Source organism: Condylura cristata, unplaced genomic scaffold (assembly GCF_000260355.1).
Source record: "Condylura cristata isolate star-nosed mole 26May11 unplaced genomic scaffold, ConCri1.0 scaffold00027, whole genome shotgun sequence".
NCBI lineage: Eukaryota > Metazoa > Chordata > Mammalia > Eulipotyphla > Talpidae > Condylura > Condylura cristata.
In genome coordinates this window covers 8,257,027-8,283,283 of record NW_004567128.1, presented here as the reverse complement: position 1 = coordinate 8,283,283, position 26,257 = coordinate 8,257,027, and the positions used below count along the sequence as shown (strand labels likewise).

The window sequence follows — 26,257 nt, the reverse complement described above, 5'->3', positions numbered from 1 at the left end:
TAGAAAGGGTGTTTTTATTTTAAGTGCTAGAGCCCAGCAGAGTAGGGGCATTAGTCACTATCTGAGGCTAAAAATATTTGGTTTTGTCTTTTTTTTTTTTTTACCATTTTAATAAATACCTTACTGACCTCAAGTTCCCAAAGTTGCTCTGTATCACTCCCAACCCCTGCTGTTTCATTCGGCCTTTTCTTTAGTCCCCGGTTGGGAAGGGTGGGGCAGAAGGAAGCAGGTGGGACGCTGGAGCCCGTCCCCAGCTATGTTACCTTTCCTTTCTTTTTCACTTACATAGAACTTCAGAGTTTCCACTGCATTATTTGATTTGCACAGTGCTAAGAAGCGTTGGACAGAAAAGGCATTGCTGTGGTGGCCCCATATGAAAAGAGCTCATTTTGCGATTCCAGCAACTAAGCGTCAGGACTAAGCATTCCTGGCCAACGGGACGGAAGACACCATTCCACCCAGAGGCGTTGGAAGGCCTGACATAAGGTGGAAAGGGCCTCCCACTTAGCCAGTGAGCTCAATGGAGACAATCCTGGCAACCAGCTTAGCAACAGATGCTCTGGCCAGATGGCCCTCCCATTCATTTTACACATGAGGAAACTGAGGCCCATTCACTGGACAGATTGATCTGACAAATATTTATTGAACACTGTGCATGGGATACAGTTCAAGAGTTGCATTCTAGTAAGGCAAGGAGACAATAACCAAATAGATGAGTTCTCTGAAGAAAAATCAGGGTTAGGGGTTCAGGAGTGACAGGGCACTGCTGTAGATAAAGCAGTCAAGAAAATCAACCATGGTCATTGTCATTCAAGCAGCAACCTGATGACAGTGAGGGAGTTAGCTCGTGGACATCCCAGGCAAGTGTATTCCAGGAGGAGGCCACTGTGGCCGAGCAGAGCAAAGGGAGGGAAGCACCAATGGAGATACGGTCAGTCCCATAGAGGGATGGGCAGGGGCAGCCAAAATAGTGCTGGGCCTCCGAGAGCAGGATACAGATTCTGTTTCATTCTAAATGTAACGGGAAACCATTGGATGAGGCAGTGACGTGATCCGACTGGCATTTTTAAAGACTCACTCTACCTGCTGTGCTGAGAACAGGTTGTAAACAGGACGAGAGTAAAAGCAGGGGTATTGATCCATGCAAGAGATTATTGTGACTTGGTGATAAGATAGAATAAATTGCTGGGGGAGGGGGGCACCTCTGATGGTGCAATGGGCTGTCAATCCCCGGCCAGAGAGCTGACCTACATGGTGCAGCAGACCTCTCCTGTCTCCCCACTGCTCCCCTCAGCAGGGTATTTTAGACAACCTGCCTGTTCTGCTCCTCACTCTGTCTCTGGTGAATCCTCTCACCGCCCCTGCACTTCTGGCCTATACCCCAGTTCTGTATGCATAAATAAGTAAATCTTTTTAAAAAAAAAAAAAAGACTATTTTGCTAAGGGAAAGCTCAGAGGATAACTGAAGGATTGGGATGAACACATGAGAAAAAAGAAGAATCAGGGATGACTCCAGCTTGGGGCCTGAATAACTGAGTACATTATAATCCCACCAACTAGATCACAGGTGAGCAAACTGTTTCTCCAAAGGGCCAGAAGGTGAACATCTCAACTTCCCAGCGCAGGCAATCTCTGTTGCAACTACTCACCTCTGCTGTTGGAACGTAAAAACTACCGTCGTTAATAAGTAAATGAATGGGTATGGCTATGTTCCACTAAGACATTATTAGAAAAATAGATTTGCTCCTGATTATACAACTGATACAGAGCCAAGCAGAGAACTGAGATCTACCGATCCCCACTGTGGTGTTCTTTCTAGTCTTCAGCCTCTCCTAATAAAACTGCTCCTGCTGCTGGCAGGGTGTGAGGACCACAGTGCAGGAGGGCAGAATGCAGCACAGTTTCAGCACTGGAGCCCCTCAGGGTACTGTCCCCTGGGCATCTGCCAGTGGCAGGGGAGAGACTTCAACCACATACGTCCCAGAAAGATGGCAGTCTCCTCTTCCACCCCTATTCTAAGTCACATTATTTTTCCATCCACACAATGTTTTTCTCTGTATTCAGCTATAAGCAAGTAGCAGAATGAACACAGCATTCAGCAACCACTGATTGGCTTTTCTTAGACCGGTGAGAGTGATCAGTTGAACAGGCATGGACTTAGGGACTTCTGATAACCTCTCACCATCATGCAGCTCAACTAGATGATGACAAAGTGACTCTCCCAAGTGCTTTATCCAGTATGGTCCCTTAAGAAGCCAGAGTGGGATACTGGCACCTAGTAGCCGGCCTGAGATGTGGCATGTTGGCGATTAGCGGACGTTGCAGCTGTGGCTTTTCTTCGTGACAGATAAGGCTGCGAAAACATCTGTCAGTGCGTCCGACCTTGTCCTGGCCCTAGGCTCGCACAGGCAGAGGCAAGGAACCTCTCTCTTTCTTAATCCTCTTTAAAGACTTTGCTGATGCTCTGCTCCATGACCCTAGACCTGCTCCTTTTACCTGAAATTATTCTTTTAAATCTGGGTTGCTGTTCTTATGGAGACGATATGATGATCCCACTGTAGTTCCAAAATAGTCTCCAAAGTGGAGTTTAAATTTGATCAAAGTATAAACTGGTGAGTGACCCTTGGAGTCATAAAAGATAGGCAAAGGGTAGTCACCCTAAACCACTGTCTGGTTGCTCAGGCCGCGACTGTTAGATGGGAGCAGGGAGGAGGAGAAATCAACGCATCTCCCCGAACTTCAGAGCAATGCAGCCTCTAGGCCTGTTTGACCTCCTGGCTTCCCCCTAGTTCCTAGACAGGGTTTCCTGGAGTTTGGGGACACAGTCAACCTGCCCAGCCTGATAACAGGTGCTGGTCATCGAGGGCCCCAGCTGGTACTTCTGCAGCAAGATGCCACCCTGAACTTGCCACGATGATCTCCAGACAGATGGCTGACACTGGGTTCCTCACACTTCAGCTGCCTGTCCTCTGCGTTACCCAGCCAGGCCTACCCATGGAGGCCTATGCCCTGAGAGGCCAGGAGCACAGGGCAGAGAGAACTGTGCCCCTGATGCTATCATTGCCTTTCATGTTGACCACCAGAAAAAAAGTGCCATTCCCTATATTTAGGGTCCTTTTGGCTTGGAACATCCAGGTCTGTCAAGGTGTAGAGTTTATCTGGATTAAAGCCAAACCATGCAATACTGGTGGGCTGCTTCTTAACCTGGGTGGGCGTCAGTGCTTTTTTGCCCCCTTTGTTGCCCTCTGCTCAGGTTTATTTGACTGCAGGGAACAAGTGCAGCCGCTTGTCCACTTCCTGCAGGCTTGAGGGCCCGGAACACCTGCTGAGACCCTCCAGCCTGGGGAGTGGGGCGTGCTGAGCCCAGCGGGCGGGAGGAGCGCTGAAAGCCCGGGCGCCTCTAAGTAGTGTGTTTGCCAGGGCACTCTCATAGGTGCGCCAACTTGCCCTGCTTACATCAGCCTTAGTAAAGTAGCCTCAGTGAACTCAGGGCATGCTTTCTCCTCCCCTCCCCTTTGGTCAGTGTATTTGCACTATATAGCCAGTTCAGTCTTCCAGAAGCAAGGAAGGAGAAAAATATTCTGCTGCATCATTTCAGCAGCTCTAACAAAATGAGCCTAAAATCAGGTTTGTTTTCCCTTTTTTGGCTTCTGCCAAGAAATAAAAATGGAGAGATTCTGACTGTACTCACTGCATAACCTTTAATTACTATAGTGATTAAAAACTGCCACATTTCCTACTTCCTCGGCCTTTCTGTTTGCTATTTCTCTGCAAATGGATCAGAGAGGTTAGTAGCACCATAGTTTCAAGAGAAAACATCTGATTCTCAGTTGCTACGGCTTCTGTCCTCTTTATTTGTGTCTGTTGCTTATTACTGTGTGGCTATCACTAGTCAATCTTTCAGAAGTCTCCCTGGATTTTTCATCCTACCCTCACAGCCCCTCAAGCTCTTCCAGCCCATGTTCAGCTACTTCCATAATGCTTTCAGTGGTACAGGAAAATCTGTACCCCCCTGTATCATGAGGAACTGACAAGAGCTGTGGAAGTGGTCTCAATCTAGATCCACTCTAGACCCTTCTAAATATGTTCCCATTTCTAATTGCCACAACACATCATGGATAAATCTTAGGCTCTTTCATCTCTTTCAGAGTCAAGCCTACAAATAAAGCACAAAATTCTGCCCTCAGATCCCCAAACTCAGGTGAGGGATCTATCACAGCCTGCTGGTGCCAGTTCTTGTGGACTCAGTTAACTAGAGTCAGTTGTGTACTTTATCGCTTTCCAGCCACTCCAGTCAGTGGTGTCTTGGTAGCAATTTGACAGTGTCCAGGCATGGCGGGGGTATTTACACCAAGGACAGTGGCAGACATTACAAATCAGATTTTGTTTTTCCTTGGTTAGCCATCTGTGAAATGTTTACCAGCACATAACTGTCCATACCTCCTTCATGACTTGATGGGGATGGGAATGCAGAGGTCACAGATGGCCTTCTCAAGGACATCCCAGCATCAGAGTTCTTCTCAATCTCTGTTCTTCCCCCCTCCCCGCCTTTTACCTCTTCTCTCAGTTGCCAAACATAGAAACCTGTAAGTATAATGCAGTAGAGTTCTCATCAGGTATTCTTCCCAAACCTGCTGTTTAAGGCTTCCAGCTCCCATGTTCACATATTCTAGTTTAATTGGTATGGGTACAACCTTGGCATTAGGCATTTTAAAAACTTCCCAGGTGATGCTAACATTGCCTTGGGAGCAGATGTTTCAAGGAATTGGTTCTCCACCCTGACTGCACATTAACATTATCTAGGTGTTTTAAATATATAAATAGTTGTACGATATATATTAATATATTATATCCTATATATCAATATGTATTGATAAGTATTGAGTATATGGATCTGTTGGATAAACTGTTGAATATACTTCAATCTCAGAATCTGTGAGATGTCATGTCTTTCTGTCAGAGGACCATCTGGATGGAAAGTTTTCCCTACTGTTTGAAAGGTGCAAGAGAGAGGTAAATGTGGATTCCCATGAATGGATAACACAGGATCACTATCTAATCATTTCTCACAAGGATTTAAAACAAAGTTTTTTTTTAATTAGATTTACTCATTTTGTTTTTTATTCCAAGAGAAAGGGAAATAGGTAATCGCTAGATTGCATCATTAGTTCAAACTGCTATAACTGAATACCTGACTGAGTGGCTCAAAAACAGCAGAAACGTATTTCTTAACATTTCTGGAGGCTAGGAAGTCCAAGATTAAGACACTTGAAAATTCTCTGTCTTGTGAGAGCCATTTTCTGATTCACATATGGTTCATATATGGTGTCCTCACTTGGCAGAAGGGGTGAGGCAGTGCTCTGGCATCTTTTGTAAGGGCACAAATCCCATTCACGAGGGCTCCACCTTCATGACCTCATCACCATTTGAAGGCTTCACTTCCTATCACTTCACTATCACTTTGGAGATTAAATTTCAGCATATGACACAAACGTTCAGACCATAGTACTTGGCTACTGCTTTTTTGTTGAGTCATTTGCTTTATAGAGTTTATTTTTCACTCTTTTTTTTTTTTAAAGATTTATTTATTTGTGCATACAGAACTGGGGTACAGGCCAGAGGCTCAGGGGCGGCGAAAGGCTTCACCAGAGACAGAGTGGGGAACAGAACAGGCAGATCGACGAAGTACACTGCTGAGGGGAGCAGCGGGCGGGCCAGGAGAGGTCTGCCACGCCATGTGGTCACCTCCGGGGCAGGCGGGAATCGAACTCATGCGGAAGCGGCTTTAGATTCTCAGTGCTGTGCTTTAACCCGCTGCGCCACCAGGGAGGGCCTCACTCTTGTTTTTATTTTTTAGAAACCAAGATCACTTTCCCAATATTTTGCAATGCGTCTCTATAGGAAGATTAGTACAGTTGCTTTGTAACCAAATCATTTTACTTTCTGGAAGCTTATTCCTTTATAATATACAATTAAATCCTGTCCAGTTTTGTGTTTTGGGGGTTTTTTGACTAGCAGCTCATTTATTGTTTTTATAGTCTCACAGTCCAGTGAACTCTTAAATCACTTCCCCCAAGCTATTTATCCCTATCACTGAGATTTGTTTCAAGAGTTTATCCAACAGATCCATATTCTCAGAGATGGTGGTGGTGGAGTGGTGTTGGTAATGACATTTAGTTACCAGTGCCCCTCTTTCAGTGTGAGGCTGAGATCTACCCCATAAATACATTAACTTTCTCACCTCAGCTAAGTCACTTGATCAGACATTAAAGTTCTAATGTTAAATGGGAAGCAGGACTTTCAGGTCAGACTGACAGGGATTTGAATTATACCTTTGCCACCAAACAGATATGTGACTTTGAGAAGTTATTTATCCTCTTGGGGCCTCAGTTTCTGTCTCCATTAATCAGAAATAATGATACTTTTCTTAGAGGGATGTTACAAAAACAACTAATGTATTTAGAGCCAGCACCTATTAAATGGGGCTTTTAATTATTTTCAGGACTAGGCTTAGCCACATAACAATGCCACTGTATTTATGTGATTGTCTCACAAGCAGAAAGAAACAATGAGCTTTCATTTCCCCTTTCTATCTTACTATATTAGCAACCACCCTATATCTAGCATTTGATATACCATGGATGTAATAGAGGTCATAATAAAAAAGAACAGAGAGACAAGAGAAAGGAGTGAGACGTGTACTGTACTGATTATCAACTCTCATTTTTCAAACCCCCCAATCACCAATAAAGATTAATACATGAAGGGAAATTTTTTCCATTAGAAAATGGCCAACATCATTCTTATTTCTGGAGTTCACCACTTGTCAGTGCTCTTCTAATTCTCCTGATGCCCTGGGTAGCTTCTCTCTGGTCTAGAATTTAGTTTTTCTCCTCTGTGCTCCCTCAGCTGCACTGTCTTTTTGCTCGTACAGAGCATGTTTCATGTTTTCATCTAAAATTTCCTTCAGAGTTTTGTCTCTTCTGCCCTTCCCTAGTGTCTCTTGATCGGTTGTACTTTGGAATCACCCGAGAAGCTTTAAAAGATACTAAGGTCTGGGTATTAACCTCAGATATTTTGATATTATTGCAATGGGGGTGCACCACGGTCATGGGGACTTTTTAAACTCTCCAGGTGAATATAACCCACAACCAAGGTTCAAACCCTTTGGCCAACATCCTTCCTAGACTGTGACTACCAGGAAGGCCGTAAGTGTCTTACTCAATCTCATGTCCCTAGCAGATAATATAGTGGTTAGCACAAGATTGCTCGATAAATGTTGGTAGATATTTCAGGCCCTATCACCTCTGATTCTCTTCCAACCACGGAAATGATCAGGATATCCCTAACATTCTGGTCCTGTGCCCTTGGATCCAAGGACCTCAGGGACACTTGTAATTAGATTCTAATGTTTACTAGTTGACTTGGGCACTGGCTAATGATGACATCCCAACCCTTCCTTCAGATAGTCAGTAGATGTGAAATAATTACATGTCATTTAGAAGCCTGTCATCATCCCTGCCCACAAAAAAGTGACAATTCCCTCCCAGGAAATGCTTTATGGAGACAAAAGTAATACTACAGTAAGATCTCCTTCTCAGTGGATGGTCATGTCAACCCATCAATAAATACAGGGACATGAACTTAACTCTCTCATGTCCATCACAATACCTAAGCCTAATTTGTTTCATCTGGGACACATCTACTGAATGGATAACTTGTATAAGGTTCTGAGATAAATGGTATGAAAAATATAAGGAAGCTTTGGGACAATAAAAGTACAAGTGTCCAACCTCCTGGATGTAGCAAAATTGCATAGCATACTAACGTGTAAATTTTAGCACCTGCTAAACTCTTACTTAAAAGAGTCTTGTTCATTTCCTTTATCTCCAATAAACTCACAAAGGTGTCCAGTCCCTTCTCTTTCTTTACCATGGTTACAGCAAATTCTAACACTTTTGTTTCCATATCTAAAGCCAGCTTCATAGGAAAATAAGTGATTACTTTCCTGGGAATGATTTAAGAAGTCTAGAAAGATCTCACAGCCAAAAAAACACCTACCTTCCTCCCCCATATCTGAAATTCCACCAATTGAGATTCTTCTGTTCCTGATATCCTGCCGGGAGAAGGAGTAAGAGAAAACTCTGACAACCTAATGAATTTATCGGTTGCTTTTTATCCCAAGAAGCTTGGGAGAAGGAGAGTCAAATGAGTGAAAGTGTGGAGGAGAAAGTAGACAGAAATGCCTGGAAAACCAATTTCTCCATCTCCATATATCACTTAAGGTCATTCCAAGCACTGCCCCATTTTTGTTTTGAGAAAAGTGATCACAAAGTCAAAATGTCCCAAAACTGACTTTACTCCTTCTGGCTCATTAAGCTTCTTGAGTCAGGTTCTACTTGCTCAACATATTTTGTTTGTGTTGTTAAACTTTCTGAATAAGAATTGCATATAAATCTCTCCAGATCTCCTGAGGAGGAAAAAGGTATGTCTCAACAGGAGCCCTAATGGTATTTTGGATGGGACAACTCTTCCTCTTGCTAGACATTTTTTTTTCCCTCCCCCACCTTGGCAAATGGAAGTAGCACGCCCCTCAGTCATTGTGACAATCAAAAATGTTCCCACACACTTCCAGATGCTCACTGGCAGGGTGGTACTGGCGTGGGTTCAGAATCGCTCATTTTACACCCCGAGCACCAAGATACAAAGGCTCACAGCCATCTTGTAGGGGCATTTTTATCTGCAGAACTTTGAAAATGAGGTTGTCATCTTATCGTGCCACTTTCATCTTCATTAACATCACCCAACTTAGACATCACCCCGTCATGTGAAGTCCTTCCACCAGCAATAACAAGAAATAGATTCCCCTTAGGCCTTCCCTGAATTGAGTTGCCAATAAAACTAATAAAACTCCAAGATACTTTAAATTTATTTGGAAACCTTGGAAGAGGATTAGTAAAGAAGTGATGTCGGAGACATTACTCAACACAACTTGAACTTGACCTCAGAAAGGGAAGTTAACAGCTACAGGAGCAACATTTCATTGTCCCCCAGGGGGCACCATAACCCCTTCACAAGTCTACCAACCCTCTGTTCTGTGGTTAAGCTGGTGGGAAGCCCAGTTCCATTATCAGAGTTTGGGTAGCAAAGAACAACTCTTGAATCTCATTCCCTGAGGAGCAACCAAGCCAACTGGTAGCTGTATGATACTCTGACTACACTGAAGTCTCATAACCCGCCCTACTTAGATTACTTCTCACAACATACTGATTTGTCTTTAGCCATGAGTAATCACAAGGTGAGCCAAAATGTCCTGTTTCAAAGTGATATCCCAAATTAACTCAATTTCCCAAAGTACAAAGCATTCCTTTGCAAGGGCTGCTGAACTCTTACATTCCTTCAAACACACACTGTTCACGTTTATCTCACAAAGAATTAATTTGAATTCTGTTTCTCCAGTTCCTCGTAACTGAGCAATAATTTTGAGATATTCCAAGTTTAAATGCTGTTACAGTGGCCCCAGGAACCAGGAGGTATAAGATTTTGGCCTCCACTAGCCAAGAGGATATATTGGAGAAACAATCACTTTTCCTTCACCCTTTCAATTGATTCGTTTTCCCTAAACTTCCAAGATGGACCCAGTCATGCTACTTCAAGGAATATATCCAAGAGAAATAAGTACCAAATAGCCCTTTTTTTGTACATTGTCCCCAAAAAATACCTGCACAACAATGTTTTTATTAGTTTATCTCATAGTTGACAGAAACTGACATATTTGTTTAAAAAATTGATTGGATAAGCACTGGATACTTCCTAGAAATAAAAAGAGATGAAATATTGATATACACTCTGACGGTCTCAAATGAATGGTAAGTGCTAAAGGCCAGACCAGAAAAAAATTGCATCTATTTTTATGAATTCAAAAACAGGAAAAATTAATCCATGGTGTTAGAAGTCAGAATAGTAGTTACCTCTGGAACGTGAATGAATTTCCCAGTACGAGGGAATTATTCAATGTCTTTGAGTGGCAGTTACATATGAGTGTGTAGATAAGATTCATGAAATTATACACTTAAGATGTGTGTGTTTTCCTGTGGTAAATTGTCCATTTAAAAAATTCCAGGGCAAATGCAAAATAAGAAACACAGAAGTCTCAGCGACTCAGTTCTCCTGTGTGCAGTAATGCGTGCAGTGCTCAGTGTTTATACAAATGTTTTTCTCACCTATGTCATACTTTGTGAAATCCTATCTTTATGCTTTCCTCTAAATTATGTAATTGAACAGAAGTTAATGGGAATCCTTTCTTCTATAGTTCTAATTGAGTCATGGCAATATCCAGGAGAGTGAGAAACTTACCCCCCCCCCCACTCCCCAGTTGGTAGTGGTCTCAGCTGAAAATCAGCTTTGTGAAGGAGGTACTTCTTAAAACCTTGCTAGGAATCGTGGAGACAGGCCTCCTTTTATGAGGCCCACTGAACTCTACAGTGGCTGTTGGAGCAGTAATTGCCCTCTGCCCCAAGTTTCCTCCTTTCCAAATTCAGTATTCACCCATGTGAATAATTTATGATGAGTCCAGTTAGAACACAAACACACTGGTGCTACCTCATTGAATGCTCCTTTCAGCCTTTCAAAATGTAATAAAGCAATTCAGTGATCTAAAATTGTTTTCCCAAGCAAGCATTTAATTACTGCACAATTACCTAGACCCTGCATCTGAACTGACACTAGCTACCTCTATAGCAAGAATAATTTGAAAACAAAGAAACTATTTAGAAAGTCATATTCCAGTTGTACATAACAGCACAGTGGGCTTCATGACTGCTTATCACATTGTTTTATCATAGTAAAACAAATTAGAATTTCAAAGGAAGTTTTTGCAGCATTGTTTACAGGGTTATTGTTTCTCAACAGTCTAAGAAGAGCTTGATGAAAGCTTGATTTATGATTTCAAGTCAGAGTTCAAGGCCACTAGCTGAGCTCAACAGAGGCAAACTCACCAAGCTAGGCTGAGCAAGGACATTCCAATAAACCTTTCTATTTTATCAAAATGTGAATACATTAAGCATATAAATTGTAACTGCAAAGCCTGAAGAGTTTTTCATTCAAACCTGTTTGCAGGTCATTAGAACATATTGACTAAAGGGTAAAGTGGAAAAGAGTGCCTTCTGAAGAAGGAATTTGAACCAGAAAATCAAGATCTCCCAATAGATCCAATCTGAGTGCCAATCTGAGATACGTACACATCCATTGCTGACCCCATGAATTTCTTCTTAGGTTAGCTGGAGTACTCTTTTAGATGGGATGCTCTAAGCATGGTCCCTGAGACTCAGGTTTATGTGCAACTGGTTAGCAAGGAAGAGCTCCCAAGGTAAACCAGTAAGCTAAGAGGGCAGCAGGACAGGGAGGGAGCCAAACAAGGGTGTGATCTCAGGCATCTAGGGATCTAGACCCCATGGAGAGTTCTAGAGTGCAAAACCCCCTGGAAGTGTGACAGCACCAGTCAATCACTGCTATTGGGTCTGGGGTGGAGGTTGGGGAAATAAACCTCCAGTAACTTTTGTATCTCCCCTACTATCTGATAATTGGATCCAATAGTCCAAGGACAGGCTCCTAAGGAAAGCTGTTTACTAAGTGGGAACTAGGGGAAAAGAGCCTTGATTTGTAGTATTTGCCTATTTCCATGGTGTAAATATTTGTCCAGTGGCCATTGTCAAGTACCAGCTTGGTACCTGAACTTGGAGGCTTACAAGGAGATCTGCAGTAAGTAGCATCTTCCATTGTATGGAATTTCTACTATACAGTTACAACATACATAAATAACCTCAAAGGCATAGATAATAGTATATATAGCCAAACAATCACAAGTGAGTTTGAGTATTTACTACCTTCTGTGTAACAATTTATTTGTAAGTTCATACAGTCACTTCTCTTTATTTATGATGGTTGTGTTCTATAAATTTGCTGCAAACACTGAATTGGTAAATATTGTATTGTTCCTTCTAAAGGAAATACAGGGTTAGGTACCTGCAGGCCTATAGTCAAAACATCTTGTCATTCTACTAATGACATTTATGTACATTTATGTACATAAATGACATAAATGACATTTATGTACATTTCTGTTTAAAGACACCTTATTTAATATATATTGCCAACAGCACAGTGTCTCATGCCAGAACAAAGCTTATCTGACACATGCATTTTCTCCTTATGGTCCCTCACAGCCTTCTTGTGATTCAAAACACTAGACAACACTTCAGCATATACTTAGGAGCCATTTTAAACAGCAAAATCACCCACAAAAAGCACAGAAATGTGAAAAACCTGGTACTAAATATACCACAAAAAGGACACTTGTTTACAGTGTGAGAGCTGAAACAAGAAGGTCTTGTTTGACCTCAACAGGGAACGTGCACATCAGGCAACTCAAGTTTTTCAAAACTCTGTGCACACTCGTGTCTGCAAATGACCACAGAAGTGCTCTGAGTGTTGATTTGGAACTTACAGATACATTGTAGTCAGTAAGCAAATTTACACATATGGAACCTGTGAATAATGGGAGTCAGCTGTATAACTTAATTTTTAATAATGGTTATATAAAACAACCCACTCACCGAGTTCCTGAAAGTTTAACTGTTGGCTCTGGTGAACCTGAATGAGCCATATCCAGCCCAGCATTGACTGGCCTGGACACTAAGTACTTTCCATGCATAGGTAGTTTGGTTTTTATAAAATTCTGTGGCTAGAATGTGTAATTTTGCAGATAAGGAAATGAGATTGTTGGGTGACTTCCAAAGGTGGCAGTCAACCAGAAAGAGAACCAGCACACAAAATCATCGTCCCTCTGATCCTTTGGGCCTACATCAAACTAGGATCAGTTGTGTCCCTCCAATGAATAAGCATCAAGAGCAAACACTTTTGCTTAGGACATTTCAACTGAACAAGTCACTAGTTTATGCACCAATTGTAACTCTTCAGTCACCCAGGGTGCAAAATTTAGAGTTCTCCATTTGCATAAGGCCTCTAAGAATTGGAACAGAAATAGTTTGATCACCACTGTTTTGGTAAGAAGATCAGTTTTAATAAAAATGCATTATATGCAGAAGATAATTTCTAAATTCTCAGATGACAGAAGTGTTTGTGCAAGCTCCTAGCTATCTCCTAAATCATATTTCCTTTAAGAGTAACTTATTTCCTGTGTATGTCCACACACCACAAGCTGTCTTCTTCTTCTTCTTTTTTTTTTTCAGCTTCTACTAATGTTTTCTCTTTCACTTATGGCTATGTCTAACAAAGAAGCACTTTCAACTGTCTTTGTACCTGATATGAGTAGCGAACACAAGAGCCATGTTGAGGTTCAGAGGCTAAATAGTCAGCTAAATTTAGCAGTTAAATGACATGGCTCAGTAACCCAATCTCAAAAAGCATAAAATTCAAGTCACAGAAAATAATACAAAGCTGTAGATGACCTCCTAACTGCACTGCCGTCTTTAGAAATTTAACTCATCCATGGACCATCTGCATTACAATAATAAAAGCATGCATGGTCTTTAGCAAGTACTCAGCAAATGGCTCACTGACTGACCAGCCTCCATTCCTGAATCTTCAGGAACAAGAAATAGTGTGCAGCCACCGAATGAGAGATCTTTCTCCACTCTTGTCATGGCCAGTGAATCACCTATCAGCTCAGCAACATTCAGGAAGAAGTTTGCTAATTGCATGCGAAGTAGCTTGACACAACTGGCACCACAGTCTCACAGTTTGTTAGTGTACAGTGCACAGCTTTAGTTCATTTAGAGAGAGCATTTATATCCTGGCCAGAAATGAGACTCAGTTCATCAGTGGGATGAGATCATTCCTTTTTAAAGAATATAACCTGAAGAACAACAAAAAGGTTTACTGAAATTAAACTAGGAAATCTCAAAAGTCTTTGTAACAGATAAACCCTCTGTAAGTGTTGAAAATAACGGTTAATGTATGAAGAGCATCCACAAATACACAGCAAAAATATAAAGAACATATTTTTTAACTTAGCAATTGACTTTAACAGAGTGTTTCAGAGAAAGAAATATAACCAATAATTGTAGGGGAAAGTACAATGGTAAAATAGCATTTTCATCCATCCAGCAGCCTAGAACAATTACAAACATTGCTAATAGCCAATGTTGTTAAGGGTTTGGAGAAATGTGGAAATTGAAGTCTTGAAAAATTAAAAAACAAAAAACTGAGTTGTGTAGCTGAAGGTTCAAAGACCACTTGCTGACTCTTTACCCCCAAAGTTAAAAATTGGCCACGGGGAGGAAGAGGCCAGGAATCACAGGGAATCCTGTTGACTGCTGGGGCTTGACCTCGTCTGATCAGGACTTGGAGCAAACATTTTCTTTGCCATTCCTCCAAGTAGATACGAGTCTGTTTCTATTTTCTGGAATCTAAGTTGCCCTGGGATGTGTTTTGGCCAGTAGGACATGATGGAAATAACAATGAGCTTGTGCTGTGCCGAGACCTGGAGACACCCGTCAGTTTCCACTATCCGGGGAAGCCAGCTGTCAGGTAAGAAGGTTGAATCTTCAGGGACCACCGAGGAAGACCCAGCTAGGTCTGTGAAGAAGCAACATGGTAAAGAATTCAGGGCTCGGATATATGGCCCCAACTAAACCATCGTAGCCAATGGCCCAGCCATTGTGAAGAAGAGACATGCCATCCCTATTGTGCCTCCCCAAACTCCATAAAATCATGAGCAAGGAAAATAGTGAACGCTTTAAACCACTAAGTTTTCCAAGGTTGTTTGTTACTCAGTAATAGATAACCAAAACTCTATGCTGTTCTCTGTCTCAATCATCTCTCAATTACAAGACAACATGAGAGGGATTTGTTGTCTGACATAGTTGGCTTTTATTACAAACCCTGAAGTCACAATGCTGACCATGGAAACTAACATTTTGACCCAAAAGATGCATCCTGCCAAGCACTCAGAAAGCTATCTTCCTAGAAACGTTCAACTAAGTATTGCCAGAGAGCCAATAATGCATGGGTGTTTTGGGCTGGAAGTAATCAGGTCATTATTGAATTTGAAAAATCAAATTTCTAGCACTGGCATCTTCTCAAACCTGCTCTGTACAAGTTCATCCAGAGGCTGGAACCTCCAAGGGATCCACTTTGGCTTGTCCCCCTGGTCCTGGTACACGTTGGTCTAGCCTCTGACCGACAAGGATGGGAAGTGTCTGGGAGTCATTGAGTGTCTGAGGAAAGCCCAGATGAGGAGGGTCATGGGTGGGGGTGAGAACAAAACCACAAATGTGGTGCTCAAAGGTCCTCTGGGTGGGCCCTGAGACTGAGCCTCCAACAATATTGAGAGACCCAAGGAAATCTGGCCATTTAACTTCTCACAGCAGGAAATGGGCAGTTCTGTCAAACTTGGCCTGAAGCTTTTTCCAAGTGCATTTTTTTCTGGTACATTGAGATGGGAAGTTGCTTGGTTTCCCTAAGCTTTGAAGACAGTCTGTCCTTAAGAATCATGGCTTCTGACATGCACTTTTCTGCTATTCACCACAGTCCATTAATGAGAAAACACTGGATCCATCCACATGAATGCACACAGCTGTCTCTGACTTCACTCTCACATGAAAATAAGCCACTGAATTGCTCTTTCTCATTTTGAGGTACTCTGACTTTATTTACTAGAACTTTCTCTGGCTAATATATGTTGAACTTTTGAAGCCTCCCAAGCATGGACATTTTCAGCTACTGTGTAGAAACAGATGTGACCGCCATGCAGTCTACACATAGAGCCTTACAAGTCTGTGGATCCACAGCAGTACTACCGGGGAGCTTGTCTGGTACCACTTCTACGGTACCAGATCCTGCTTTTTAACAAGATCCTCAGGAAATTTGTGTGCACACTCACATTTGAAAAGTGCTGGTCTGGGGGACCACATCCTTTGGGTGTTGCTCCAGAAATTTCCATGTCATCCTCTACGTCCCACGGAATTTCCTGTAGGCTGAATCAGTTTTCAGTGAACATAAAAAGTAGCTTTGAAGGACAAAAGCAGGTCCAAATAGACAAATACATGGCTTCATATAGCAAGAACTCGATTAGGTAACACTTCGCTAGGTTGGTGCAGTTGTGGGTTGAATGGCATGCCCCCAAAAGAGATATGTTGAATTCCTAACTCTCACTACTTCAGAATGTGACCTTATGAGGAACTGCAGATGTAACTGGTTAAGATGACATCATACTGCAGCAGGGCGAACCCTCCATCCAGTGCTACTGGTGTCCTAAGTACAGGGGACACACACGGTGCAGGTGGCCATGTGACCATGGAGCTGGAGACTGGCATGGTGTAGCTACAAGTCAAAGAATGTTCAGAATTGCTGCCAGACCACCAGAGGCTAGCAAAAGGAAAGAAGGATTCTGCTCTGCAGGTTGCAGAGCCAAAGAGCCCTGCAAGCACCTCGATGGGGCTGCTGGCCTCCGAAACAGCAGGCCCATGGCCTTCTGTTGTTTCAAGCCACCCAGTTTGTGGTGCTTATCCCAGCAGCCCCAGAGCTATGACCAATGGTGGAGGTGCTCACATGGTTTCTACAAGAGCCCTGGCTCCTTTCTTGGATGAGAGCTAGTGTCTCCTGTCAGGATCCCTCCCTGATGATGCATGCCCGAAGATTCTCTAAGCGTGATGGCTCTCTCTGGTGATGACATCACAGAAACAACTATCCTAGCAATCGGAAGGGAACAAAAGCCAAGTATTTCAAAGTTCCTGGCGCCCTGTGCTCTGTCCTGCTTTTAGCAATGTAGGAATAAGAAGGAAGCAAAAGCACAAATGTCCTTCAGATAGAACCCAGCTCCCTCATCAGGAACTGCGCCATCAAGCTGATTGATTGAGGAGGACCCTACAGAAAAAAAATCTTTTGTCTGGCCTCTTAACCCTATTCCTCTTGCCATAACAAGGACTTTCAGCTGATTTTGACTTGTCCTATTGAGTCCACATGGAACCTTCTGTTGTTCTTCAGCAACATCACGGATGCATGTAACCCTGAACCTCAGGCAGAGGGAAATCCTTCCCAGCACCCTTTCTCAAGATACCGAATGTATGTTATTTATTTTCTCTTATCCCTCCCTGTGGTTTACCAAGCATTTCGAAAGATTTTAGGGCCAAAAAGAGCCTCAGTAAACATCTGGTCCAACTGTCTTACACATGATGAAATGGAGGTCCAGAAAGGTCAAATGTTGAGCAGTAAAGCCAACATTGAAAAAAAAGTTCAGACTGTCCAATTCCCAGGCTTGTCTAGCTTCACGGCCCCTTCATGCCTCTTCATGCTTTTTCATCTGAGGCAAGGTTTAGGAGACCACAGTGACACTGAGCACAACCTTTGCAATGGAACATATCTCAGTTTGAGTTTGAAATCTTCCACCTACATACTGGGTGACTCTAAGCAATTTCACTTCTTGGCTTGCTCATCCCATACAGCAGGGATAAACCATCTACCTCAAAGATTGCTCACAGATGGATGAGATAATGCATATAAGTTCTGTGTCCATTGGGGACGTTTGAGCTCACAGTGTCTTTAACTCCACCCCCTTCACTGCCACGCCGACCCTTAGCATCTTCCTTTTCCAGCATCCTCAGTGTTGGTGATGGCCTCAGGCAAGCAGCAAGATGATAGAGCAATTATAGGCATGTCCTCTACACACAGCAACACCAAAGAGAAGAGAGACCTATCTCTCTTAGAGGCTCTGCTTTGAGAAAAGGTTTTCCAGCTGCCTCCTAGTAAGTTTCCCTCAGTGCCATTAGTAAACAAATTAGGTCACATAACCAACTCAGAAGCATGAGAATAATCGCAAACCAAATAAACCCTGAAGATATGAATGGGCTCAGTTACCCCCAGGACACATGGCTGAACAATGCAGGTTTCTGTTATAAAAGAAGGCAGAATAGATTCTGGGTAGCAAGAAGTAGTGATGATTGCAATAGATGTTTTCAATTAACTTCATTAATCGTGAGTGAAGAAGACACTGTTGAAGTATCTTAGGTAATGACTGTTGAAGTATCTTAGGTAATGTTTCTGACAGATTTTAATGGTAGTAACTGATTAATCCCCTTCCCTTCCTCCATGCCATTTCACCCAAAGGGAGTTTCCTGACATCCCTGCGATGTCATCCCCTCACCCTCCAGGAAATATGTCAACTCTGAGCTATTCATCCCCCAGTGACTCACCAAATATGTGGGTTGTCCCTCGCAGACGTACTGGAAGTGAATAGCTCCGGATAAAACCATCCACGTGAATAGTGCTCTCAACTTTACAAAGCCTTTAGGTATATATCGTGTGGTGTGAGCTCCACATCTGAAAGAAGTGAAGGACAGGGGGAACTGAAGCAACTGGCTGGCTTAGGGCCCTCCAATGCTAAGTGTCAGCACTGTCTAGAATGAGACCACGTCCGTAATGTGCTTTCTGCTATTCTGCATTGCCACAGGAATCCAGGTAGAAATTTGACAGATACCACAGTCATGAGCAAATAATGGTTATACTGCCAACTGAACTGTGGGATTCTATCATCTGAACCTTAGTAGACCTGTTCTTTCAAGATCCATCCATTTTCCAGTCTAAATGCTTCCTAGAAGCACCAATAAACCTTCTTTAGTTCAAAGTAGAACTTCTCATTTACTTTTTCAAACATTTATATAGCACTTGCTCTGTGCCAGGCATTATGCAATGTGTTTTACAAATATTATTTCCCTTAATCCCATTTAGTACTATCTGAAGTCCAACGTCCTTAGATCATGCATGTTTCACAAAAGTCTTGGATAATTTATTCCATTGGAAATCCACCAAAGGATGAGACCCCAAAACCATCCAGATTTCAGGGACAGATCAAACTTTCTGGCAAAAATCTTTCCAGAGCTAACTAGGCAGTCGTCTACTCTTTTATTAGAAACAACCTATACCCAAATTACCCAGTTAGGGCAAACACATGTAAACAAATCACACTGCAGTCTGCAATTGCTTGAGGAAAATTCTGGATTGGCCTAAACTTATTATAGAACATAATCCTTTCGTAACCCCTTTTTCTATTTTGGCAGATTATAGTCTTCCTTAAAAGGCAAGGGAGCTTTCTGGTTCAAATATAGGAGGGCCAAAGGGCACTGGTTGGTGCTGCTTTTATGTCGACACATCCTTTATCTTCCCGTCGGTATTTTTAAATAACAGATCATCCATGGAAATTATAAACTGCACCATGTAAAAGTCCCTGTGAAGTGCTGCCATTTTCAAGAAGAAGGGCTTTCTGACAGCCGGAGAAATCACAATATGTCTCCCTGCTTTTCATGTGACAGTAATTAGTATCTAAGCTCTGAAGTGTTTACTCCCGCAGCCAACAAGACGACATTTATAACAGGTTCCAGCCATGAACGGTTACTGTTTGCAACATATAATCGTTACTTTTAATATGCAAAGGCAATGCCTTCAAAGTATAAAAAGAGAGAACTTAGTATCTTTTATTCCATTTAAATATTTTGAGATAACCCTTTACTAAGGAGATGGTCGACTTCCTTACATTCTGGCAAAAAAAAAAAAAAAAAAGTCACAGTATTATAGACTTCACAGAGTACTGGTGGATACTGTTACTTCCCTTTCTCTTTTGTAAACTAAATTTGCCTTAGATACAATAAGCCAATCAAAATCACTGATCCTCACACCTTGAGGAACTAGAGAAAAACTTGGGGAATTCTAAGAAATTTTCTTCTTTGAAATCATGGTATACTTGGCCAAAAATCAGTTGCCTTTGATTAAACAGGCTACTACAATAGGTACTCCTCTACAAAATGCCAGATGAAGAAAATTGAGATTTCCTCCTGCAAACTGTCTACACCATTGCTTTTCAGACTGTAAAACACCTAAGATTTCAGCAGCTTGTCAAAATGCAGATTCCTACCCATCTCAGAGAATCTGATTCAGTAGGTCCTGGGTGGAGCCCAAGATGCAGCAGCTGCATGAACCCCTGGTTAATGCTGATGCTTGTGGTCTGAGAACCACCCTTTGAATTGCCCTGGCCCACACCAGGGGCCTATTGAGTGATGGCTGAAATTCCACCCTTGGAGATTCCTTTCCTGTGGCTAAAAAAAGAAGAAAAGAAAACTGTGCAAAAAAAATATATTGTCCCATGTTATCAACTAAAACTTTATTATCAATCTAGGTTTCAGTTCAATTCAGCAAACTTAATCTGCTGCTTGCTTTGCAATGTGCCAGCTGGAGAGATTAGTTTTATTTTTAAGAAATGTTTAATCTGTACCTCTGCATAAATAACAAGGCAAATTGGAATGAGGCTGTGAGATTACAAATATCAAAAATGAAATGCAAAGTCCTAAGAGCTTATAGAATCCAGGGAGTATTAAAGTGGAGCTGAATAGCTAGAGAATGGCTAAAGAAAGCTGATAGATTGGCGAGATACTTTACAGTTTGCCATTGATTGTTCATATTATCATACAGGACAACCTATGAAGTTGATAGGACTTTCTCCATTTTGTAGACAAAAAAAGGCTGAGAGAACTAAAATAATTTACTAAAGTTATATTAAGAACTAACGAGTAAGATTTTAAATGGTGGTGCTAAAAGGAAGGGCATCCCTAGAATAGGACCAGGAAGAGAAAAAGGAAATTATAAGATTCTAATGGAAACAAAAATGTTAGTAGTAAATAGCTGACATCTTTGGACTGCTTATTTATACTAGGCATTATCCAAAAACAAAAACTTAACTATTACCTTATGTAAAACTAAAAAAACAATCCCATAAGAAATATTATTATTTTCTCATTTTACAGAGAAAAACTGAGGCACAAAATACTTAAATAACATGGCTGAGGTCACATGACTAATAAGTTGATCTGTCAGAATTTGAATCCAGGTCTCTTAGGGTTTCAGGAGAGAGCAAGGTGTGGACTTTATAACTAGAACTTTAGTGCTAGGGGTCAGGAGCAACTGAGGTTGTAAAAAACCCACTTTTCTTTTTTGTCATAAAGAAAAGTTAATGACAGTTTTAAGTATGGGAATGAGAAGATCAGAGATCTGTTTTAGAACCATGTCCAAAGCAATGTCTAGGATGGTTTGGTAGGTGAACAGAAAAGAGGATGGGAAAAGTAGTAATGGCTGTCAAGATTCACCTAAGAGCTGGAACTGGAAGAGTGAGCTAAGTGCTGGCACCTATGGAATCACAGGAGGGTTAAGAAAGGATTCCACAGGATGTGAGGGCGATCTGGCTGCAACATCTGTCACCCCATTGTTTGCCAGGATTGACTCGACTGATCTGGTAGACTAGGTGGGTGTCCCCTTCCTCCCTTACCTCTCCATGTGCGTCCCTCCCGGGGACTCAGTTGAAGAGGAGAGACTTCCCTGAGTAGAAATGGACTGTTCTTCGGTGAAGGGTATATGAGTAGCTGTGCTCCCCTGCTAGAACCTCCACACAAGCTCTCAAGAAAGGGCTCCACAGCTGAAACTCTGTCCAGAAGAGCCAGTGCAGAGAGACATCAAGAATAACCTCATGAGTTAGGCTCACCACTACACCTTACAGAAGCCAGAATCCTCATTTGTGTGGTAATTTATACTTTGCCATAGAACTTTTATAAAATCTCATTTAGTCTTTAAGATGAGCCAATGAAATGGACATTACTTGTCTTGAGAAATTTTTAAATGAAATACAATTTATTATTTTGAATGTTAAGTACATGATATAATTGGCCCTGTCACTGATACTTACCTCATTTTGTAGATGAAGAAATGAGGACTCAGGACTGAGTAATTAGACAAAGATAAAAGGCAAGTAAAGTTAGAAGTTAGTGTCAAGGAATAGAGTTTAGAGCTAACATTATGCTCCCTGAAAGAAAAATTGGACACATTTCATAATCTGGCTGAGACAGTCCTAATGGTGATTCCCCATGGAAACAGGTCATAGGGTCCTGCCAACTGTTAGTAAAAAGAGACTTCAGGATCAAATGAGATTAGTTTGGTCAAGTAACCACAAAATAAATGCAGAATTGCAACTGTGCTAAAAGCTATGATGGAGAGTTAAGTAACAAAAGTAAATACCACAGGAATTTGACCTCTTCAGAAGATCAGGGACAGTCTGAGGGATGAAGAGAAAAGGTGTGAGCGCCTTAGCCTGAGGAACATGGCAAGAAAGTCTCCATGAAAGAGGTAATGGAAGTAGGTCTGAGGAGGGATGGGCAACTTCATGATGAGCTTGAAGTTTCAAGATGAGGTTGGACAAAGTCACCTATACCACATGTTATTGACTATATTAAGGGATTTGGTCTATACTATAGAGAAGAATTCAAATATATTAAGTTCGAGATATAGGGTAGTCATATACAATCCATATAGAAAAATAAGCAGTTTTTTATGAGAATCATAAATGACACACATGCCTTTAACATTTTGTTTGAAATATGCATTCTTTCCCCAATCTCTCCATGTAGATTCAAGACTTTGTCTTCAAGTATGGGTTAGATCAATATCTCTCCTTGGCCTCTTCCTTACCCATGCAATATTGCCTCTGCACACACACACACACACACACAAAATAGCATGGAGATTTTTCATTAGAGGTACACGTTATACAGCCACACACTGCACTGCCAAGTCTGTGACTTTCCATTTCAACTTATAAGAAATAACTGAAATTTACTTGGGAAGCATTATGAGTACATGAAAGTCCTTCTAGAATTTTATATCTTTTGTAGCTTTATCACTCATACTTATACTCTATTTTCTCTATAATAGTCTACCTTTATTGAGTCTTCCCAAAGCATTCAACCTGGTTTTCAGGGGGAAACTCTCTGAAATATGAATTGTTCATATTTTATCAACTTACATAACACTTCATTATGTTAAGAAATTTCAAAAACAGGCCCTCCCTATTGGCGCAGCGGGTTAAAGCGCAGCACTAAGAAGCTAAAGCCACTTCCGCATGAGTTTGATTCCCACCTGTCCCGGAGGTGACCACATGGCCCGGCAGACCTCTCCTGACCCGCCCGCTGCTCCCCTCAGCAGTGTGCTTCGCCGATCTGCCTGTTCTGCTCCCCACTCTGTCTCTGGTGAAGCCTCTCTCCTGTACCCCAGTTCTGCTTGCACAAATAAATAAATCTTTAAAAAAAAAATTCAAAAACAGGTTAAGGGCTCTGAGCAAACACAGCTCTGAGCAGTAAAGTGTGATCATCCTGGAGCATGATCTACTGACAATGCATTGTCAGTGTGCTGAGGCCATGGGTTGTGTGCTTGCTGAGGGACTAAATGAAAAGTACCTAGTAAATACAGTAGGCTGAGAGTTAAATTGTTTCTGAGTTTTAAGAGGAGTAGATTGAATAGGGAAAAAAATGGATGGTTGTGGGCCAATTAGGTTGTAGGTTAACATCATTTATGGGAGACATTGGTAGCAGGATTACAATGGCTTTCTGTAATGGTAATGGAAAGATGGACCTGCATTTGAGAGATATTTAGGAGGTAAATCTGGCAAGATGGTGCATTGGATCTGGGAGAGGAAAAAAATCGAAGATGACTCCAAGTTTCTGGTTTGCAAAAATGAGTAGGCAATGATGCATTCACTAAGTTATGCTGAAATTGGATCAAATTTGAGATGAGTTTGGGATATGTTTAAGGTACCTTTAATATCCAGAGGATCTAGAGTTCAGAGGAATGTTTGAACTAACATTCAACTCTTAAATATGATCAGTCTCATCTACCAATACATTAGCTGTCATGGCCACTTTCAGTCAGCAATAATTGTACTTTGATTTGAAGCTCACTCCTTGCAAAAAGCACTGCATAAAAATTGCCATCACAATTTTGCACTACATGTATGCATTATAAAGCTCAACATTGCCAACATTTAAGTCTGGTTGAAAAAAATAAGAAACTTTCAAGAGACAATCTAATTCATTTAAGTTTTTTCCATCCTTCATGTATGGTAATAGCTACATTAATTGAGTGCTTTCTGTGGGGTAGGCATTCTCCTAGGTACTAAGATGTTTTATAAATCATTCCATTTTCTTTGAAACATTTCTTTTGGGTAGATACTGTTATCATGTAAATTTTATTGGGAGAGCCACAGCCAGACTAACTGGTCTAATATTGCTCACCCAAAAAGAGCTGTGAGTCAAAGCAATGTGCTCTATCTCCAAAACCAACCCCCATAATCACTGCATCAGACAGCCCTCATCCACCCGTAGGACTTCTGGATCATGGAATACTCTAAAATTCCAATGTAGGGAGTAGAAATTGCACAAACATGATAAATGTCCATCTGATTTGGCCCACTGTTCATAGTCATGCAATTTCTCAGCCCCCAGGTTCCTCTGCTTTTAGAAAAACATGTTGCCTGAAGTAGCAGCAGGAGTTGCTCTTCAAATGTTTTTAAGTCTTTGTGCTGCTGGCTCAGATAGTTTTCTCACTGGCATGAGAAAGCAGTAAAGACAATAAGGAAACTATGAAGAAGAAAGTTTCTTTAAAGAGATCCGAAAATCATCGTTCAAAGTATGTAGAAGGGGGATACATTTGCAAAACAATAAGAACCTTCTCCAGAAGTTTCCGAAAGCTTTAGCAATACCAGTCACTTGACATCTACAATAAATCCCTTTAATCTCCAAAATAGTAAAGACGTCACAGCAGCAAAGTAGTAATCACAAAGGACTTGTTTTTGCTATCGGGCAACTAAGACATTTTTTCCTAGGAAATATTTTCTAGATTTCATCATTCCTGGGCATAAATTATGTATTTCTAAATTGTTGTTAGCCCGCTGACAGTCAATTGAACCATTCCATTTACAGAGGCATTTAATATTGCAGACTTCATTGCGCCTGCTCTGATTAAGTTGGTCATTTGAAAATAAAATGGTCTTAGGACGGTGAATATATCCTACACACAAAAAGCTATGATAAAATATAACTGGCTTTTAGGGCTCAAAACTCACTTTTCTTTCACTGTTCTCAAAGAACTGGAGTTGTTTTGATAGTATTTCTTCTTTTTCTCTTCATCTGTTGTCTCCTTCCATTTACTTTATCCCTCTCACTCCTGCTCCTCCTTCTCACCAAATTCTCGACCTTCCTGCTTGTGTCTCCCACCTACCTTCCATGTACCTTTCTACCTCCTATTCTTTATCCTTCTCTGTTCCTCTAAGAATTAAATCATGCACATGTATCACGTTTCCTACTTGTGACATGGTATAAAGTAGGACTTGGCACACTGTAGTCTGCTGGCCAAATCCAGCCCTCTGCTGTTTTCATAATAAAGAGCTATTGGAACCCCGCCAGCCTGGGGTTCCAGGCGATGATGGTTTTCATACCACAATGGCAGCGTTGAGTAGTAAGTTGCGACTGAAACCACGTGACCCACAGAGCCAAAAAATACATATTATAGGGCCCTTCTCAGAATAGGTTTATTGACCCATGGTAAAAAACAACAGGCCCCAAAATTGCGCACCCATTTTTGCAGGAACATGTATCTCCCTACACCCGGGGAAATTGATCCCAATTTTGCCACCTTGGGGTCCTGGAAAGTCACTAAACATCTCCCTGCCCAGTTCTTTCATTTGTACAGTCACTCCCACAAAAAGTCATTCCTAATCCTTTTTCAGAAGGTAGTGGTGATCATACATATAATAATACTCCTGTTACTTAAAATTGGAGTGATTTCTAAATCTGTTGAATTTTCATGGTCATATTTTATTTAGAATTTTATTGTCAGAGTGTGGTCTATATAATGTCAATTATTTGGAATCTGATGAGATCTCTTTTCTGGTCAAATATATGATTGATTTTTATAAATCTCTACATGTATTTGAAAATAATAGTTACTCTGTTGGGTATAAGATTCTTTCTTCTTTTTTAAAAAAGATTTATTATGCATACAAGAACTGGGGTGTAGGCCAGAGTTGCGGAGGGTGAGAGGACTCACCAGAGACAGTGTGGGGAGCAGAACAAGTGGGTTGACTGAAATCCACTGCTGAGGGAAGCAGCAGGCAAGACAGGAGAGGTCTCTGCACCATGTGGGTCAGCTCCCTGGCTGGGGATTGAATTTGTGCCATACTGGCTGCCAATAGCTGCCAATAGCTTCATAGTACTGAGACTTAACCCTGTGTGCCACCAGGGAGGCTCCAAGACTCTTTAAGTTTGTTACCTATTTCTAGATCTAAATTTTATCTGATTGTCATCAATTTAATTGTATTATTTGTATTGAGGTATGTTGATTTATAACAGTGTATATGATTTGGAAGTAT

General features: G+C 41.5%; 1 pseudogene; it reads right to left on the bottom strand.

The window, feature by feature from the left end:
- Positions 1–2,785: 2,785 nt before the first annotated feature.
- On the bottom strand, positions 2,786–7,935 carry LOC101629640 (annotated as a pseudogene).
- Positions 7,936–26,257: the final 18,322 nt, after the last annotated feature.